Source organism: Myotis myotis, unplaced genomic scaffold (genome assembly GCF_014108235.1).
Source record: "Myotis myotis isolate mMyoMyo1 unplaced genomic scaffold, mMyoMyo1.p scaffold_m19_p_12, whole genome shotgun sequence".
Taxonomy (NCBI): domain Eukaryota; kingdom Metazoa; phylum Chordata; class Mammalia; order Chiroptera; family Vespertilionidae; genus Myotis; species Myotis myotis.
The window spans coordinates 28,344,057-28,357,949 of NW_023416316.1; positions in this window are offsets into that span (position 1 = coordinate 28,344,057).

A 13,893-nucleotide genomic window follows, 5' to 3' on the forward strand; every position below is an offset into this window, starting at 1 on the left:
TCGGGAGGGTCAGGCTGAGGGGCAGGCCAATCTGGGGAGGGTCTGAAGGCTCCAGTCTGAGGAGAGTCTAATCTGGAGAGGGTCTGAAGGCTCCAGTCTGAGGAGAGGCCAATCTGGAGAGGGTCTGAAGGCTCCAGTCTGAGGAGAGGCCAATCTGGAGAGGGTCTGAAGGCTCCAGTCTGAGGAGAGTCTAATCTGGAGAGGGTCTGAAGGCTCCAGTCTGAGGGGCAGGCCAATCTGGAGAGGGTCTGAAGGCTCCAGTCTGAGGAGAGGCCAATCTGGAGAGGGTCTGAAGGCTCCAGTCTGAGGAGAGTCTAATCTGGAGAGGGTCTGAAGGCTCCAGTCTGAGGAGAGGCCAATCTGGAGAGGGTCTGAAGGCTCCAGTCTGAGGAGAGTCTAATCTGGAGAGGGTCTGAAGGCTCCAGTCTGAGGGGCAGGCCAATCTGGAGAGGGTCTGAAGGCTCCAGTCTGAGGAGAGGCCAATCTGGAGAGGGTCTGAAGGCTCCAGTCTGAGGAGAGTCTAATCTGGAGAGGGTCTGAAGGCTCCAGTCTGAGGAGAGGCCAATCTGGAGAGGGTCTGAAGGCTCCAGTCTGAGGAGAGGCTAATCTGGAGAGGGTCTGAAGGCTCCAGTCTGAGGGGCAGGCCAATCTGGAGAGGGTCTGAAGGCTCCAGTCTGAGGAGAGTCTAATCTGGAGAGGGTCTGAAGGCTCCAGTCTGAGGAGAGTCTAATCTGGAGAGGGTCTGAAGGCTCCAGTCTGAGGAGAGGCCACTCTGAAGGCACGTGGGTCTGAGAATAGGATCACCAACTAGCCCTAGGTTGCCTGGACTTTCTCGGTTTTAGCACTGAATTCTCAAGTCTTGGAAAGCCCCTCAGTCTCAAGCAAACCGGGAGAGCTGGCCACCCTATTTGAGGAGGCCTGGCCTCACAGCGCCGTCTGATGGGGGAGGCCGGTCTACTCCATTCAAGGGGGCCTGGTCTGACAATGCCAGTCGGAGGGAAGAGGCTGTTAAAAGGTAGAAGTTCCTTTGGGCAGAATCAGGCCCAGAAGCGGGTGGATAGTTAGGGTCCTTTCAGAAGGGCAGTGGCCTGGGGAGTGGCCACCAGGGGGCAGGGCAAGCTCTCAGGAGAATCAGAGGCCACGGCCCCAGAGCAGGAGCCCGACAGTGTGCCACGTGCGCCTGCAATCCCGTGTGTCACTGTGCTGTCGCGTGCTAGTGTGTGGTGATGGTATACAACTGTGTAATTACGTTTTTTGCGTGACTGGGTGGCCAGGGGCACATCTGTGGTGTGTTAGTATGTAGCCTCTGATGGAGAGTATACCTAGTGTGGTCACGGCAGAGGCCTTACCTGTGGTTCTTTTTTGTTGTTAATCCTTACCCAAGAATATTTTTCCATTGATTTTTAGAGAGAGTGGAAGGGAAGGGGAGAGACAGAGAAAGAGACTTCGATGAGAGAGACACATCAACTGGTTGCCTCCTGCATGTGCCCCAATCAGGCCGGGTATCGAGCCTGCAACTGGGGTACATACCATTGACCGGAATCAAACCCAAGACCCTTCCATCTATGGGCCACTGAGCCAAACCAGCCAGTGCTTCTTTTTTAAAAAATTTTTTAAAAAATTGATTTCTGAGAGGGAGGGAGAGAGAGATAGAAACATCAATGATAAGAGAGAATCATTGATTGGCTGCCTCCTGCACACCCCACACCGGGGATGGAACCCACGACCTGCGCATGTGTCCTGACCAGGAATCGAACCGTGGCCTTCTGTTCATAGATCGACGCTCAACCACTGAGCATCTTGGGAAACCAGGACAGGGAGGCAGTGGGAGTGAGGCAGTCAGAGAAGGTTCCCTAGGAGAGGGGCTGAGATGGAGAGGAGACAGGATTCAGGCTTCCCTACCTGTGCTGGCCCCTGCACTCTCCCTGAGAGTCCAGACACAAGAGCTAAGTGCTTTGCTCACACAAAGGGCAGCCCCAGGCCAGTCTCCATGCCTAGGCCCGGCTTCCTTCCTCTCCAGCTTCTCTCCTCCCTTCAGCTGGCGCTCTGCCAGCTGAACTTCCTCCTCCCCGCCTTGTTCCTGTCTCTCCTACTTCCACACCTCGGTGCCCTGCCCTCCCTGTGAAGCGTTTGAGGTCCCTCTGATATTGCCTTCATGAAACACTCCCTGCGCATTCCCGCTTTGCCACGGACTGAACACCCGCCATGTGCTGGGGCCTAGTCCTGTGGGCCTCTCTCCCCGCAGGGACGTGAAAGGGCTGGGGGCTGGGAGCTGCTAAGCTCCTGCCCATTGGAGGGCCAGAGAGGAGAGGTGTGGGCCAGCCCAGGCCAGGGATCTTCGGGTTAGGACAGCAAAGTGAGCCAACACAGGATCACTCCACCCCAACCTACCCCCACTAACAAAATGAACAAGAGCCAAACAAAACAAAACAAAAATGTCCACCCAAACAAGAAAGTTCTTTCTATAAGCCTTAGAAATGTGATAGCCAACCCTGGTCAGGCGGCTCAGTTGGTTGGAGCATCGTCCCGTATACCAAAAAGTTGTGGGTTTAATTCCAGTCAGGGGACATACCTAGGTTTTGGGTTTGATCCCTGGAAAGGACCTCTCTCTCTCTCTCTCTCTCTCTCTCTCTCTCTCTCTCGCTCTCTCTCTCTCTCTCTCTCCCTCTCTAAACATATTCAGGTGAGGATTTAAAAAAAAAGCCCGGCTGGCATGGCTCAGTGGCTGAGCATCAACCTATGAACCAGGAGATCATGGTTCGATTCCCGGTCAGGGCATGTGCCTGGATTGTGGGCTTGATCCCCAGTGGGGAGCATGCAGGAAGCAGCCAATCAATGATTCTTTCTCATCATTGCTGTTTCTATCTCTCTCTCCATTTTCCTTCCTCTCTGAAATCAATAAAAAAATATATATATATATTTTAAAAGACACACTGCCCTAACCGGTTTGGCTCAGTGGATAGAACATTGACCCGGCGGACTGAAGGGTCCTGGGTTCTCTTCTGGTCCAGGGCATGTACCTTGGTTGTGGGCTCGATCCCCAGTAGGGGGCGTGCAGGAGGCAGCTGGTCAATGTTTCTCATGGATGTTTTTAACTCTCCCTTCCTCTCTGTAAAATCAATAAAAATATATTTTAAAAAATAAAAAAGACACACTGATTTCATTACCAAACTTTGAGGATAAAATAAGAATTTGTTTTTATGCCTAGGTTTAGGAACCTAGGCATAAAATGCAAGTCACATACAGGGGGAAATTCAGTCTGATCTCAAGATTTCTCCAAGGTAACATTCAACAAAGATAATGAAGAAGATCTATCTATCTGTCTTTCTATCTATCTATCTATCTATCTATCTATCAATCATCTATCTATCTATCTATCTATCTATCTATCTATCTATCTATCTATCTATTCATCCATCTATTTCTTTTGGTTTAAGGCAAGATCACTTTACCTCCACAAGCCTCAGATTCCTAATCTTCATTCTGGGGGTAACAAGATTTACTTTAGAGGATGATTTGAAGATGGGGAGATAATATACCATCCCTCCTTGTGGTAGGCTAAGTAATGGCCCCCAAATATGTCAGCGTACTAATTCCCAGAACTTGTGAATGTTAATTTACATGGCAAAGGGATTTTGCAGCTGGGATTAAGTTAAGGATCTTGACATAGGAAGATTAGTCTGGATTATCAGGTGATCCCAATGTAATCACAACCAATCTAATAGAAAAGAGGCTGGAGGAGATGATGAGATGATGGAAGCAGAAACTGGAAGATGGAAGGAGGGTCCACAAGCCAAGTGCTAGAAGCTGAAAAGGCAAGGAAATTGACTCTCTGCTCAGAGCCTCCAGAAGGAACCAGCCCCGCCCACACCTTGACTCTGGAACCCAATGAAACTGGGCTTCAGACTGTAAGAGAAGAAATCTGTGTTGTCTGAAGCCAATAAATGTATGGTAACTTGTTAAAACAGCAATGGGAAACTAATACTTACACCTTCCTAGGAGCTGTTCCCTTGGCCCAAGTTGACCTCCCCATGCACCTCTTTCATTCCAACTCCTACTTGTTCAACATTTGATTCAAGTTTCCCTGACACCACCTCCCTTCCAAGGCTGCCCAGGGGTGGGTCCCCCAACACAGCGCTCACCACCCTGTGTTAGAGTTGCTGATGGATAGGTCTCTTCCTCTCCATCTACCTAGCCCAGCAGAGGACCCAGCTTGTTGACTATTAAATGAACAGATGGGCCGAAACCGGTTTGGCTCAGTGGATAGAGTGTCGGCCTGCGGACTGAAAGGTCCCAGGTTCAATTCCGGTCAAGGGCATGTGCCTGGGTTGCGGGCACATCCCCGGTGGGGGATGTGCAGGAGGCGGCTGATCAATGTTTCTCTCTCATCGATGTTTCTGACTCTCTGTCTCTCTCCCTTCCTCTCTGTAAAAAATCAATAAAAATATATTTAAAATAAAATAAATGAACAGATGAGTAAATGAGGGCTGGGTAAGTAGTTGCTACAGTATAAAAAACTATTACTCTCTCCTTGCCATCAGGATCTCTCCCTTCTCTCTCTCTCTCTCTCTCTCTCTCTCTCTCTCTCTCTCTCTCTCTCTCTCTCTCTCTCCAGCCTGTCTTCCACATATACACACTCCCCTATCTCAGAAAACTGACCTGTGTTTTTATCTCTGACTTCTTTCTTCAGTCATTGGTCCAAAATATTCACTGTTGTGTAAGTCTGCCAGTAGGTTCCCGTGTGTGTGTGTGTGTGTGTGTGTGTGTGTGTGTGTGCTATGGAGACCTATGAACTCCTGTATGTGTATTTTCCTGGATATGTGACATGGGTGTAGTGAGTGTTAGACATGTGTATCTCTATGTGTGTCTTTTCATTTGCATGCCTGTGTCTGTGGGCAGACTTGTTGTTCCTGTATACATGTATCTTTGCTTGTGTGTATGTGGGTCCTTGCCTTGTGGCTTGTGTGTATGAAGGGTAGTTTGTGTCTATATATTCAGTGAAGGATACCTTTTGATTTCTGCCCCCAGAGATTTGACCGCCTGAGGCAGGAGTTGGTGTGCTGGGATAACTTCTTGCCTGTCTTCCCTTTCCTGTCTCAGTTAGAAGGCTGGGCCTTTTTGTCCCTCTTGGGATGAGGGTCTCAGGCCCAAGGCAGAATCAGCTACAGACATCTTTCTGATTCTGGCCCCTAGAAGCCTAAGCTTCTTGAGGGGATTATGCTACGGATAGGGGACATGTGGCAAAGCAACCAACAGAGTCCCCCCAAATGAAGAGGGGGTGTGTTTGCATGGACAGGTGGGATCCACAAGCATTCCCTAATGGTGTCCTAGGAGTGGGGGCAGGGTGGGCTTGGTAGGGAGGATCCTGGACATTGAACTCCCAATCCGGGCATCTGAGCAGGGATCACGTGAATCACAGCATAAAATATCCAGGACTTCTGCACATCTGGGGAAGATGGGGTGAGGAGGAGCCCACAGAAATGACCTTCCTGCTGGCTCCGGGAACTGGGGCGTGGGAGAGGAATTATACCTAGTTTTGTTTTACTATTTTAACCATTTTTAAGTGTACAATTCTATGGTATTAAGTATATTTATATTGTTGTGCAATATATATTTATCTAGCATATATATTTTTTATAAAACAGAGAAGCCTGAGCACACCCACCACTGGGCTCAGTGTCACTGGAAAAACACATACCAGTGGGTGAGGGGGGCGCTGTGGAGAGGCAGAAGACACCTGCCCGCTGGGGGAAGAGCAGGGAAAGGATGGGAGGGAAAGCAGGAAGGTGAGGGCTTTCCTGTGGCCGGTCCTACAGAGTGGCTGCAGAGGAGGTGGGGCCAGGCAGTCTGGGCTTTGCAAATCAAGGGCTTCTGCCCAGTGCCAGGGGGCCCTGGGGGCTGGGGACACCTGGTCAGATTTGTGTTTGGAAAGATGGTTCTGGGGGCTGTGCAGAGGAGGGTAAGGAGGGAAAAGAATGTGGAACGCTTGGTGGCTGAGAGCACGAGCAGGCCTGAATGAGGTGCTTTTAATGAGCAATGTGGGAGGCCTGAGAACTAGGGCCCGGGCAGTGAAAATAATGCTTTTTCAAGCACACAGTCACCAAGTCTTGATGAATGTGGGGTTGGGAGAGAAGAGAATTGTACAGCCCTGTTGACTGAGAGGTGGTAGGACTGTTTATTGATCTCGTTAGCACAGGAGGACGACAGGTTTTGCAGAAGTTTATAATGACCATGGCTCAGACATTCAGTCACTGGCCTACAATCACAGAGCAAATAAGGCGCAGATGATCTCAGAGGTAGATGTCTCAAGTGTACCTCTTGGGACGCCTCTTGGTGGAAGTCTTCTGGTCAGTAGTTAAAGGAATGGATGCTGAGGTCAGACAAACCTGGGCTCCTGTTGACTTTGGATAAGTTAATTAATCTAAGGTTTAGTTTCCTTAAGTGAAAAATTGGAAGACAGTACCTACCTCATAGAGTCATTGCAAGGATTAATGAAATGATATATATAAAGAAATTAGAGTGGTGCCTGCCATGTTGAAAACACTCCATAAATCTTAGCTCTTCCAATAACCATAGTAGCAGCAGCAGCAGCAGCAGCAGCAAATACCAGCCTGGGACTTGGGAGTGAGGTCTGGGTTGGTGTTAAAGCGTTGTCAGCACAAAAATGGGCACTGCAGCCACAATGCAGAGGAGATCACTTAAGGAGATGAGAGAAGAAGGTGGGTGCAGAGAGCACAGCCACCAAAGAAGCTGAGGAGGAACCAGAGAGGCAGAGACAGACAGCGTGCTTGAGTTAAGGGCAATGCAGCAAATTTGGGTTTTAATCCAGATTCTATTGTGGCCGCTCTGGGCACCTTAGAAAAACGCCTTGAGCCCAGCTTGTGTGGCTCAGTGGTTGAGCATCGACCCATGATCCAGGAGGTCACAGCTCAATTCCAGTCAGGGCACATGCCCAGATTGAGGGCTTGATCCTCATTAGGGGGCGTGCAGAAGGCAGCCAATCAATGATTCTCTCTCATTATTGATGTTCCTATCACTCTCTCCCTTTCCCATCCTCTGAAATGAATAAAAACCTTTTCTTTCTTTCTTTCTTTCTTTCTTTCTTTCTTTCTTTCTTTCTTTCTTTCTTTCTTTCTTTTTTTAAGAAAAACGCCTTGATTGCCTTGAGCCCAGATTCCTTCATCTGTTCCATGGACCTGTCTTACATGCAGATGAGAAATATCTATGGTGATGTAAAACTCTGACAGGCAGCTAATAAACAATAGTTGTTTTAGAAGGAGAAATAAATGTTCCCAGAGAGGGTGGAAAGCAAGGGAAGATAGAATTTCAAAAAGAGATCAGCAGCCTCAATGCTACCAAGACGTCAACAAAGATAAGGCTTAAGAAGTATTCATTGGATGTGACACGGAGGTGAAAGTGACCTTGGTTATCCAGCTTCAGGAATGGTGAGAGCAGAAGGCGGGGGCAATGGTTGAGGAGCGATGGGAGGTGAAGAAGTAGAAAAAGGAGGTGACAGTTTTGCAGGGATGATGAGGAGTGAGCACGTGGGCTGGGGCAGGGATAGGCACAGTTTTGAGATGGGGAAACTGACATGGCAAGTTTGCCTGTGCCAGAGTGTAGCTGCTTTGTGTCCACCCTGGCCCCATCTGCCGAAGATTGGCTCCAGCCCTGGGACTCTCTGTTCTCCACACAAGGCCTTTCTGTCTAGGGATAGACCACGGTGCAGTCCCAGAGCCCTGGGTCACCCAATGCCGAGGCTGGCACCTCCTCTCTCTGCCCTATTTTCTAGTGTGGCCTGGGAAAAGTTGAAACGTTTCACACCTTCTGCTGAGACCTTAGCTTCTGTCCCTCTCCTTGCCTGCCTATGTCTGCACAGCTCAGGAGAGATGGGCAGTCATAATAAAAGGAGCTATCAATTATATTCTTTCTCCTGGTTCCTTCCCGCCAGTACTTAAACATGGCTACATAAGAAACATATAAGAATTTTTAGAAATGAAAAAACTTCCTCTGACTCCACATTCTTCCAATCCTTCCATATTTATTCTCCTTCCTCCTAATAAAAAATATTTTTATTGATTTCAGAGAGGAAGGGAGAGGGAGAGAGACAGAAACATCAATGATGAGAGAGAATCATTGATCGGATGCCTCCTGCACACCCCTATTGGGAACCGAGTCCACAACCTGGCATGTGCCCTTGACCGGAATGGAGCCCGGGACCCTTCAGTCTGCAGGTCAACACTCTATCCACTGAGCCAAATCAGCTAGGGCGGTATATTACATCTACTTTTTACTTGCTCTTGAAACTACTAAAATCTGGCATCTACCACAATCCCACCTCCACTGCCCACTGGAACTACTACTTGCCAAGACAATCAAGAAGCTCCTTGTTCTTAAGTCCGGTGGTCCCTTTTATATGAAACCACTGGACCTCTCTTTGACATCTTGGATTGCTGACTCCTCCCTCCTTGAACCCCTGTCCTTTCTTGGCTTCCCTGAAACTATGTTCCCTCCCGGTTTTCCTTCTGCCTCTCTGACAGCTCCTTCCTTATTTACCTCGCAGATTTATCTTTTCCCCTGTGTCCATGAGGTTAGTATGGTAGACTACTATATGTCTGGTTTGAATTGCCCTCCCTTCTGGTGGGAACTACTTTTCATGCATATGATTATCATGGGAACCACCATCTTATGATCCTCCCCTCCCAACAGGGATCATTGGTGCAGGGAATGGCATCTGACCAAAGTCAGGCTGCTGAGAGCAAGTCCCTAGGAATTTTGGAACTGGAACTGAGAAGGATGAGCTGGAACTAGAACTGAAAGAGATGAGCCAACACCTTGTTGGGTATCTGGTTTAAGCTGTAAAGTTAAGGATCATCAGAAACTGGGTTAATTAGTGGAGGGACTGGAGAAGCTTAGGAAGCTTGTCTGGAGAGAAGAAAAGCAGAGAGAGGAGGCAGGGTGGGGACAACAAGCAGGGCTTCCTCATCAGGCCATCAACAGAGAGCAGCCAATAAACTCAGCTTCTGCCAGTCAGCAAGGCACCTATCAGGACTGAAACACATTTCCTTGTTCAAGTTAAATATTTACTCTGTTGTCACCATGCTTACAGACCACCCATTTGGATGTCCTACCCTGCCAGGCGAATGTGATGGTGTCTCCCACCGTAAAGCGAGCTGACTGGAACGTGAGTGAGGCAAGGGCACCATTCCAGGGCAGGTTGAAGAAGAGCTACCAGCCCTGTCACTCCAGCCAATGATTCCCTATGAAGCCAGAAGGCATCGTCAGAGGGATTGGAAGAGCCCCTAGACATAGCGCTTGAAAAGAAAAATCACTCCTCTGAGAGCTTGGGCAGCCCTGTATCTTCTTGGCAAATCTGGAAATTCAGAGAGCATGGCTCTACAAAATTCTAGTATTGATTACGGTCATAGAAATATACTGTATTCATGGATGTCCTTCACCTTTTAAATAGTTTTCCTATAAGGGGAAATTCTCATTTTAAAATACAGCCTCCTCAAGCCTGGCTGGTGTGGCTCAGTTGGTTGAAGTGTAGTCCCAGACACCGAAGGATCATGGGTTCCATTCCCGGTCAGGGCACAAACCCAGCTTGTGGGTTTGATCCCCGATTGGGGTGTGCACAGCAGACAAATGATTGATGTTTCCTTTCCTGTCTCTCTAAAATCAATAAAAACATATCCTTGGGTATAGATTTTTTTTTAAAAAAAATTAAGAAAAAATAATCCAGCCTCCTCAGTACAGAAGTCAGAACTAAAGTTCCCAGCATCCCTTGCAGCTCGTTTACAGGCATACTACTTCCCCCATGTGAAACTTGGATGCAGAAGTGAGGAATATGAGTGAAGTAAACATCGCCAAAGTTCTCTAGTAAGGTCTGTAACTGCTGTCACCTAGCTAATCCTGACTGATATAGGAAGGAAGCAGGTTGGGCATAGGGCTTTGATTTCTGCTCTTGCTGGTAGTACCACAAGTGTCCTGCTGTTGGGCGTGGTAGAGGTAACAGCGGTAGTTTCCCAGTGGTTGCAATATTGAGTTCCTACCACAGACGTGCCATAGAGCTTGTAAAGTTGGCAAATTGAACTCTTGGTGCTTATTTGGAATGTCAGTGGTGTGGTTTCCTCATCAGGTTGTGTGGTATGGTTTGGGTATTGTTCCTAGAAATTTAGCCTCAAGTCCATTTTCCCAGCCCTCCTAAAAATTCTGAGCTAAGTAATATCTTTTAACAAATCCCTTTTAAGCTTCAACTACCCAGAGTTGATTCTATTATTTGTGAAAAAGAACTCTGACGGGTAAAATTACTATATTTAAAAAAATCTCATGTTCCATCAATTATAAGAGTCAAGTTATTTTATGAACTACTAAGAAAAAAACAGGCTAAAAAACCATTATATGCCATTCATTGAAAGACATATTCTGATTTCAGAGTTGTTTAAACTAGGGAAAAAATGTGCTTTAGGGCCAATGAAATATGTTATTAGCAAAAGGAATTCTCCCCCAGATGAAACTGACAGCTGATTATGGTTTCTTTCTTTTCTTTTTTCTTTTTTTTTTTACTATGGTTTTAAAAGAACTGTATCATCTGGGAGGAAAAATAAAACCACACCCAATCCTCATAAATGCAGAGATCTATGTTTGCTCAACCCCAGAACAATCTCTAAAACACCATCAGGAAGTGTAGTACTAATCAGTACAGTGCTCCACAGAGAACTCCTCCACAATGGAGCTCTCAGAACACTGGAGAGGGGATCTCATCCTTGCGGGCAAGACCTTGGGGTAGCCAATCAGACCCTCCATCGCCAAAGAAGTATGTCAACAAACAGATGCCAGGAGAGTTCCTAGTCCCACCATTTTCATTGTTATTTGTGGCCAAAAGAATATACATGCTGCTTGGGATCAGTGACCACTGTACAGTGCTTTCTTTTTACTCCATTTTATTCTGTTTCTTCCATCTCTAAAAATTAGGAGGTTTGGGGTTTTTTGGGGGGTGTGGTTTAAAGGTAGTTCAAAGACAGTTTAAACAAAGGTAATAGGGTTATTAGAAGCCATGTTCTCCCCTTGTAGAGATTAATTTATAACTAGAGCACAAAGGGACATTACCCAGAGAACCTATATTTGAAGAACAGTGTCCTATGAGATAACTTCCAGAAGCAATAGCTGGATGTGTCACTGAGCTGCCCTCGTTAGGAGAGGAGGTGAATTTACTGGCATATGTATGTAGGATAGTTGGATCATGTATGTAGGTGAAGGCATTTTTGGAGAATATATATATATATATATAACAATATTTGTGTTGGGCAAAGGGTGAACACCTGGCATTCTGCTTTTTGAGGATCTCTCTTCTCCTGGGAACCCCACCACCATCCCAATGTTCCATGGGGTTATCTTGTGGGCCCTGTTAGGCAATTTGACCTTTATTCATTCCTTAACCACAGTTGTTTGGTCCCAAGTTGGCCTAATTAAGCTGAGCCAATCAGAGGAATTTGCAAACTGCAACCAAGAAAAAGTAGTGAGTGAGTGTCTGGTTGGATACCTCAACAATAAAATTTTAAGCTTTGGGATTGTTTGAAGTCAAGACTTTCAGAAGAGCATTGGAAACCAGTCTGCGGGTAGGGATGACAGGGGCTGGGGTGGGGGCAGGGGAGGGAAATGAAGGCGACAAAAAATAGTAGAGATGACAGGTGGAGAGAAAACCTCGTGCTCCTGAGGCATACCTGTCTTTAGGTTTCAGTATGTGATCATAAATGCATCATTTTTGCTTAAACCAGTTCTTAATTTTCCTGGGTGAGCTCATCCACTTTTCTGGTTTGACTACTACCCTTTGCTGTTAACTCACAAAATGTTAACTTCAGCCTGGATCTCTCTCCTGAATCTCAGACCTGTTTATCCAAATATCGAATGAACATCTAAACTTGGGTGTCCAATCGGTACCGCAAATGCATCATATCTAAAACCGAACTCATCTTCCCTCCTCCCCCAGCCCCTGCTGAAACTCACCCCTTCTCATGTGTTCCCTGTCTCAATAAATGGCATCACAGGACCTCTAGTCATCAACCTGGGAGTTATCCCACATTTTCCCATCCTCTTGCCCCCATATCCTATAGGTGTAGGTCTCTAAGTTCTGCCAATTGTTTTTTTTTGTTTGTTTGTTTGTTTGTTTTTAGTCCTGCCAATTGTAACTCCCAAATCTCCACAATGCTCTCCTGTTCTCTCCATTCCTACTCCCCTGCATCATTTCAGTCCCTGTCATTACTCATTGCCTTCACTCTCAAGCGCTTTCAATCCTTCCTTCCACAGAGCGGCTCAAATCATCCTTCTAATTTCTGTATATGATCACATTACTTCTCTGCTCAAAATTCTTCAGTGCTTCCCCACTGTTTTCAGTATAAAATCTGAACTCCTGCAGCTGGGTCGCAGTTTCACTCACATTACACTCAGATGTACAATGATATAAGTCCCCTGTTTCCTAGAACTGATTTGATCTTGCTCACAATGCCCCCACCCTGCTGGGTAACAGGGGCAGCAAAACTAAAATTAATCCACTCTAGTGAACTCAGTAGGGTAAAAAAAAAATTTTTTTTTAGACAGCCTCTAAGTAATTCAGGTTTGGATGACTCCATATTTCAGATCAGTTCACCCTTCCCATTCTCATTTTCAAGGTAGCATTTGGATTTATAGGAATCTCATGGCATTTGGGGAAGGGGTTCCTTAGCCATGTAGTCCTTGGGGTTGTGTCAGTTGGCATTTACTGAAATGTGGTTGGTCTGGTGAATATGAATTAGTGAATTACAACCCTGATAGGAGCTATTATTACAACCGTTTTACAGATGAGGAAGCTGAGTCTGAAAGAGGTTAACAGCCCTGGCCAGGTACCTGTTGGGTAGAGCATAGTCCCCATGCGCCAAGGTTGCAGGTTCCATTCCTGGTCAGGAAGCAACCAATGAATGCATTAATAAGCGGAATAACAATTCAATGTCTCTCTCTCTCTCTCCCTCCCTCCTTCCTCTTTCTAAAATTATTATTATTTTTAAAAGGTTAATAACTTGTCCAAAGTCACAAAGTTGGGCAAGCGGCAGAACCAGGAATCAGTGCCCCCGAGTCTGGCAGGCACTTGCATCTGAGCTGGATCTGAGAGCACTATCTTCATGGTAGCTCAGGGGTTTGCTCATCCAGGAAGAACATGCAGAATGGGGTGAGAAGAGGGTCCAGTTCACAACACTTAGGATTGTAGGCAGGGGAGGCAGGCATGCCTGGTAGCGCCTAAGCTGATCTCTCGCTCAGGACGGCTTCTAGGATGCAGTCATGCCTGCCCCAGCCGGCGCTGAGCCGCCGCTCAGGGTACTCCATCCCTCTCTGTGCCCGGCTCCCCCACGGCAGCGCAAAGCACAGACCTCAGCGGGTACTGGGTGGGAATTCAGTAAATGTGTCCAAGAACTTTGGTTGGACTTGAGCTGCTCACCTCTCCTGGGCACAGACCCTCTGGAGTGGGGAAGCGGACCCCACGCCCAGGTGGGAGTGGACGTGAGGGACCATAGGGAGCCGTGGGGAGGGGAGGCAGAGACCTCTACCGAACGTGGAGGGCGGTCTCCTCGGATCCGGGGCCGCAGAAGCTTTGGCCTTTTCCCGATGCTGGGCGTGGAAGGTGCAAGAAGCCCTGGCAAACCGGTGGGCCTCGCCGCCCCGCCCCCTGGGGAGAGGATGGGGGGGGGGCAGAATCGCCCTCGGCACCCCCTCCCTCCCGCCCCCGTCCCCGCCCCCCCACGCGCCCCCCGCCCGCACCAGGCCAGTCCCGCCCCAGCGCAGGGCCAATGGCACGTGGGCCTGGCGCCGCCAGCCAATTGAATGGCGGCAGCGGCTGGGGATGGCGGCGTCCCCCGCAGGCCGCCG